The 7,347-nt window shown below is 44.5% G+C and overlaps 1 pseudogene; it reads left to right on the forward strand.

Annotated features, from left to right (window-relative positions):
* The first annotated feature begins 5,927 nt into the window (after positions 1-5,927).
* On the forward strand, positions 5,928-7,003 carry LOC101525196 (prostaglandin E synthase 2-like; annotated as a pseudogene).
* Positions 7,004-7,347: the final 344 nt, after the last annotated feature.

Genomic DNA, 7,347 nt, shown 5'->3' on the forward strand with positions numbered 1-7,347 from the left:
GCTGGGATCTCTCTTCTATTCACCAGTTTCTTTACCTGTGGCTGCACCAGATCCACAGTGTTTTATTATTATGGCTTTGTGCTATAGCCCTTAAAGGCGATCATACTAGAAAAATGATTAACTTGTGACTCTTGTTGAAAGGCTATGCTATTGCAGTCATGTAGGGAAAATCAATGTGGTGGGGTGAGGGGAGGGAGGATGGTGAGGATAGAAGGGGAAACCTCTGAGCCTATGGAACTGTATCATGAAAAGTAAAAATGGAAACAAATGCTAGGATTCTTACTAAATGTGTAAATGAACCCATAAAGATTTTCTATCCTTCAGATTTCATTACCAGACTTTTTTTCTTTGAAAAAAAAAGTAGTAGTTTCAAAGTTCTTTCAACACCAAACCTAAGTTGTCTTCTTGTTATCTGGCGCATTGATCCAACACGTTCGTTCAAATAAAGCACACTGTATCTTGTCTGTCTTTCTTGATTTGTCTTTCTTGGATCTCTGTTGTTTAGATTAGAAATCTCCAAATACCTTCTCAGTTTCTTATAAGGTTTACTATTTCCTACTGGGTCACCAAGCTGGTCTTTCCCCTCAAAACATCTTGTATTTTTCTATATCTTCCAAGATATATATCCATATGCACACAGAGTCAACTGGACAATCAAATACAGTTTTGACAATGTTTGCCTTTTTCCAAATCACTAATACAACTATTGAACAATGCAGTAGTTATGTAAATGCTCTGGGACATTCCACTGGAACTCCAACCCTGATAGTATTACCAGAAATCTACTGGTGAAGCTCAATAGTCACTAGCTTCCAACTCAACCACTCCATCTCATTGAGGACAGCATGCGGAAAAGTACCAAGTGTCTTAAAGAAATCTCACAGGGCTTTACCACCTTTTGTCATCAACCAGTCTGACTTCTCTGTCAAAGATGATGCCCTGACCACAATAATTCCTCTTCCTGCTGATCTCATGCTGACTCTTAGAGATCACAGCTTCTTTTTTTGTCTTAAACACAAACCATTTTTCTTTCTCCATAGTTTTTATCTCAGGTTCTCTGAGGAAGGAGATAGGACATGTTACGCTTGTCACTCTATCAGAACTTTTTTTTTTACAAAGCAATTGTCTCATTTGTTTCAGATTATGTATATTGTTTTAAAATGTATGTCTAACAAGACACATCTGTTTCAACAACCTCTTTCTTCATTTTTAAAAATCATATATTGCACTATCTTAGAACATATCACATCATTTTGACCTTGATTCTAAAACACTAGCTTAAGATTTGGCACATAATGGGTCCTTATTTTAGTTTTCTATAGTTTATGTAGCAAAGTTTAATAACCTATGCCAAATTTCTTAAAGCAATTGGAAATACTTCATTTCCCAGTTTAGAGGATGGAAATCTGAAATCAAGCTTGTGGCAGAGCCGCATTTTCTCTAAAATTTTTAGGGAATCTCTCCTTGCCTCTTAGCTTCTGACCATTTTCCTGTGATCTTTGCATCCCTTTCCTAATAGCTGCTCATTCTAATTGTCCATCTTCTCTGGATATCCTCTCTGTGTCTCTGGGTTGTGTGTGTGTGTGTGTGTGTGTGTGTGTGTGTGTGTGTGTCTGTGTTTGGGGGCATCTTATTTTTTTTTTTTTTTTTTTTTTTTTATTAATTATTATGCATTATGTGACAGTTTCATATGCTCTGGGAATCCCCCCACCCCTCCCTACATCCCTCCCCCCTGGTGGATTCCTCCACCTTGATGCAGTATTACAGTTCAAATTCCATCAAGATTCTTTCCTTGCAAACATATACCCAGCATAGAGTCCAGCTACTCATTGTCCAGATGGGTTGAACAGTTTGTTGGGGAGACCATTTCTGGTCCAAAGTCAGAGCTGGTAGAATATCATCCCAGTCAATTAAGAGTCTCAATATAACATTAACAGCAATTTGTAACATTATGGAATTGACAAGGTTTTGCGTAACCAGTATGTTAAAAAAAACAAAACAAAACAATACAAAACAAAAAAGAAGCAAGTTCTTAACCACAACCTATGATTAGCTCATTGACATTTCAATTTTAGTTCATATACAGGACCAGCTGCTATATACCTTAAAATGGCTATAAGGTACCATTCAGCTGTCTCGTGTCTGTTTCATTTTAGTATTTAGCCATTTGTTGTGTTGAAGTCTAATTTTACTGATCTTGGCAGATTTTAGGATAATCTAGACTGGCTTGTAACTCTAACAAGACATTTGTCAGCAGTTAAGGTGCAGAACATTTTTTTTTTTTGGGGGGGGGTGTGCAGGAAAGTCCCCAACACCATGGTAAGGAGTGACTAATCTTTGTGTCCTACCCAGCGAGGCATTAGCCAATCCATGCCAGCTCTTTCCTGTCGGATTTCAAGCTCTACTTTTTGTTGTTTGTCTATTTATTTTAGGTTTTTTTTTTTTAGTTTGTATGATTGTTTGTTTGCTGTGAGGGGTTTTCGGAGCGATCCTGATGGTCATTGCAAGGGAGGGTGGGGGTCCAGAGGTGGAGCCAGGCTCGGTCCAGAGAAAGCTCTCCTCCCTGGTCCCGAGGGACGTTTATTGTTCTTCTGTTTCTGCGGACCGCTCAGGGCTTCTGGTTGTCATTCCGATGACGTTGGTTTCTGCGCGGTAGTGTTTGGACTTCTTCCATCCCCTGCGGGAGCTCCGGTTAGGGGTGGGTGACCTCAGAGTACTCGGCCTCCGAGGGCATCCAATTCCCTGTGGCCTCCTTGGCAGTTGGGATATAGTCCTTGTTGCTCGTATTAGTAGTTTGTGGTGAAGGTCTGGGAGTCTTCATGGTTGGGATCCAGGCTTTCTCCTTGCCATCTGCTCTACCCTGGAGGGGGCATCTTATTTTTAAAAAATAATTTTTATTAAATATTGAGCATCAAGAAAAAAAGGATAATTGAAACTGACATCAAGAGTAGTAATCCTCAGCAACAGACACCCTTGTTCTTCTGTGGAGTTATTAGTAAGGGAGGCTTGCAACTTTTTTTAAAAAGAAATCAATGTTTTTATTTATTTATTTATTTATTTTTTAAGATTTTATTGTTATTGGAAAGCCGGATATACAGAGAGGAGGAGAGACAGAGAGGAAGATCTTCCATCCGATGTTTCACTCCCCAAGTGAGCTGTAACGGACCGGTACTTGCCGATCCGATGCCAGGAACCAGGAACCTATTCCGGGTCTCCCACGTGGGTTCAGGGTCCCAAAGCTTTGGGCCATCCTCGACTGCTTTCCCAGGCCACAAACAGGGAGCTGGATGGGAAGTGGAGCTGCCGGGATAAGAACCAGCGCCCATATGGGATCCCGGGGCTTTCAAGGCGAGGACTTTAGCTGCTAGGCCACGCCGCCGGGCCCGAAATCAATGTTTTTAAAAGCCAGAGTGACAGAGAGAGAAAAGAGAGAGAGAGATGGAGAGAAAGATATCTTCCATCCATCAGTTCACTGCCCAGTGACACAACAGTCAAAGCTTGGGTGAAACCAGAAGCCAAGAGCTCCATCTTTATTTCACACACAGATGGGAGTTCCCCAAACACTTAGCGAGTCTTTCTCTACTTTCCCATTGGCAGGGAGCTGCATAGGAAGCAGAGAAAGCAGGCCTCAAGCTGGTGCTCTTATGTGAGATGTCAGCATTGCAGGTAATGTTTTACCCACTGTGGCATGGCAATCTTCTTAGCAGAACACTAGTCAAATTAAACTAAGGGCCACCTTACTGCAGTTTAGCTCATCTTAACTTAATGTATCAGAAATGACTTTTCAAATTGAGCCACATTCTGAGGTGTTGAGGATTTGGATTTCAATATATATTTTGGGGAAATAAAATTCTACTATAAATCCCTAAGAGTCTTTGAATAATGTTTTTGAAATAATAATTTTAAAAAATTAGCTTTATTTTTAAAAAAGTTGCACAGTTAAGGGTACCAAAAAATGTTACATCTGGTGGCCTGCATCCACTTCCGTTTCTCTTTCTGAGGTTCCAAACTGTAACCCATTTCTGCCTTGTCTTTTCATCAGTCAGCTGACAGAACTATCTCAAGATGTAATCCAGGCCTCGTAGTACTTTTTACTCTCTAGTGGAGTAATTTCAGGTAATCATTTAACTTGGAATATTGCCTAGATTCCTTGAATACAGAGTGAATGGACTTGCTCCTGCAACAATACAAACCATGTGATCCCTGAGTAAGTCACTTAATAATGCCCCTGAAACAGAATACTGGTAATTCTTCCAGGCTCTCCTGCAGCCTAAGTAGAGTGGCTGGTCATACAAAGTTCTTGATTCACAGGTGTATTTTCATAGACTCACTCTAGCCTTCTCTTTTCACCTACTTAAACTTGAAGTCCTCTCCACAGGCATGTGGGGCTTTTATCAAGCAGCAGTGTCAAGAGGTCCCTGTGAGGATAGGCAGCTCAGGGAAGCGCTGTTAGGAGCAAGTGTGAGGAGTTACAGCCCCTTGCCCAGTGTCTTATGAAGAGAATAGCACAAAGGAAGACTCTGATTTCTTGTTTCACGTCAACGACAGTTTCCACATGGATAAATCAGCGAGCGAAGCAAAGTTTATCAAAGAAACCACCCACCATGGCAGTCAGGAGCGGACCTCCAAGAGAGGAAGAACTGAGAAAATGGTCTTTTAGCACAATTTTGTGGAGGAAAAATAGAACCACAGCTAATAATCAGTTAGAGAGTAGGGGCAAAACCGACCAGAAATCCAGATAAGAGGGGTATGATCGGTAAGTTCTTTGTAATCTCATGGCAAGCGAAAAACCCAGAGCGCTGTTTTCACTGCCTCCTTCCCATTATATGATAAGACTAGAAACTCAATAGGGGGGATTGATATTATGTCTTTCTAAAGCCCATTCCTGGGTAGAAGCAAGCATCTTGTACATCTTCAAGAATCCTTACTCTTTTCTTATTCCAATAGGGACCTGGTCCTAACTGTTAGCCCCTGTGTCATAAGAGGATCCTGAAATACTGCTTTATTGTTAGGTTCAAGTATTTACATCACCCTGGAGGCTTCACCCACATGAAGTCTAAAGCCAGAGGGGAAGAAGATATGAATTACTAGTAATGAAAATCACCAGGTACCTGCATGCATGTGAGTTGCTTCTGCCTCACTTTTCAAAAGTAATGCAGTAACTTCACATCTTCCACTTTAGGTAAAAACTGGTGTTGGAAAACCGTTGTGTTTGGCCCTTACTAGGAACTAGACTTACGTAAGGTGAACGCAGACTGGGAAGCCAGCACATAGGAAGATGACGCCAGTTCTGAACTCATAAAACAATCTCCATGTAAACAAATCAGTGAGCCAAGCGAGATTCATTTAGGTCAGAAACCTAAACCAAGGAGAGGAGGGGGGGCTTGCTAGAGAGAAAAGACCTAAAAGACTGTGAGAGTTCCATATTTTCAGCACAATTTTTGAGAAGCAGACCAGCAGCTAACAATCAATTAGAAAACTGGTATAAAACTCTTTAAAGGATGCGAATTGTTAGCCTGCTCAAAGCAGAAAGCTGTCAAAAGGGTGGTGTTGGTAATTTCCATTCTCATGCTAGACTAAAATCTGCAAGGATAGAATCACTGCCTCCTTCTAGTCCCATGATAAAACTAGAAGCTCAAAAATGAGGTTGATATTTTCACATTCCAATTGGGACCCCACCTAACTGCCTACCAGTCTATCTCCTTACAGAACCACAGACATAAGAAAGAACAGTAGCCTCGGAGGTAATCTAAGTTACTGAAATTTCCTGTGCCAAAACCTGAGACTGCAACCCAAGTTTCCTGAATCCCTTTCATGTGTCCCACTTCCTCATGCTGCCTGTCTGTATCTATAAGCCTTCTTTATTCCTATGAAGGAGAGTCAGTCTTCACAAAATTAGAGGTTTTCAGAATCAGAAATAAAGTCTGATGAGTAGTGGCCTGGCCACCGTGCCCTGGCTGGGAGGCTGCAAAACTGCCGCTAGCCCCAGCTGCTCACCGAGAACCTGGAGGGTCTCAAGGGGGCCCCTCTGTCCCCACTGGCAGGAGGTGCTTGTGGCCGCTGAGGGCGGTGGTGCTGGCCCTCAGGAGAGCCCTGGGACTCTGTCACTGGGTGCCGTGGCAGCTGTATGGGGGCACCTCCACGCCAAGCACTCAGCTGTGCAGCTCTCCCTGTGTGGCCACCTGCAGCTCACGCGTTTCCAGTGTAAGACGTTCCTCTTCTGCAGCAAAGTCCAGGCCTCCCTGCACTTCCACGCCCTGACCTACCAGGTGGTGGAGGTGAACCCTGTGCGCCACACTGAGATCAAGTTCTCCGCTTACAGGAAGGTGCCCATCACTGTGGCGCAGGAAGGGGGATAGCTCGCAACAACGTTATGACTCCTCTGTTATCATCAGCGCCCTCAAGATGTACCTGGTGTCGGGGCAGCTGCTGGAAAAGGTGGTCACCTACTACCTGCCCGTGAAGGCTGTGAATGAGCAGGGCCGCGAGGTGAGTAATAGGTAGTAAGTAATAAGTACTGGCTCATGCTGGAGGAGGGAGCGTGGCGGCTGTAAGGAGAGAAGGAGGCCAGGACGGGCAATGGGCCGACGACTGGCTGGGGCACCTCATCCCTCCCAACGTGTACTGCACGCCTGTCCAGGCCCTCCACATTGTTCGTGAGAGCAAGTTTGGGGAGTTGGAGGGCACCATGGCCAAGGACATAGGGTCAGCCTCCATGTGCCTCATCAGCAAGCACCTCAAGACAAGAACAGGCACCACCTCCAGGACCACGTGCGGGAGGACCTCTATGTGCAGCCATCAAGTAGGTGGCAGCCATAGGCAGGAAGCAGCCCTTGGGGGATGGGGTGGCAGAGGCCAAACTTCACTGGCCTGGCAGTGTACAGTGTGCTGCGGGTCATGGGAGGGTCTGGAGGCCTTCGAGGATGTGATGCGGAATACGCACATCAGGCCCTTGTACCTGCGGTTGGAGAAGGCCATTGCCAAGCCCTCCGACTCGCACTGATGGCTTCCTGCGGGGCTGTGCTGGAGTAAGGGTGGAGTCCTCCCACCAGCACAGCCCTCCTGCCTCTAACACTGCGTAGCTCTGTGGCCCAGACTGAGGTGGACAGGCAGGCCAAGCTTCAATTTCTGTGTAGCACCCCTCTCCTCCACCCACCTCCAGTGTTGACCTCAGGAGCCCCCAGTGCCACCTGGCCTCTCAGTGGTCACCCCTCCTCCCCAAACCAGTGATAAATCCCAGCTCTCCCAAACAACCAGAACTCTGTCGTTTGCAATAAAGACGGTTTGCATGTGGCGAAAGAAAAAAAAAATGTTTTTTTGATGAGTAGTGAGTGAATCACATACCCT

This window comes from Ochotona princeps, chromosome 1, assembly GCF_030435755.1.
Source record: "Ochotona princeps isolate mOchPri1 chromosome 1, mOchPri1.hap1, whole genome shotgun sequence".
Taxonomy (NCBI): domain Eukaryota; kingdom Metazoa; phylum Chordata; class Mammalia; order Lagomorpha; family Ochotonidae; genus Ochotona; species Ochotona princeps.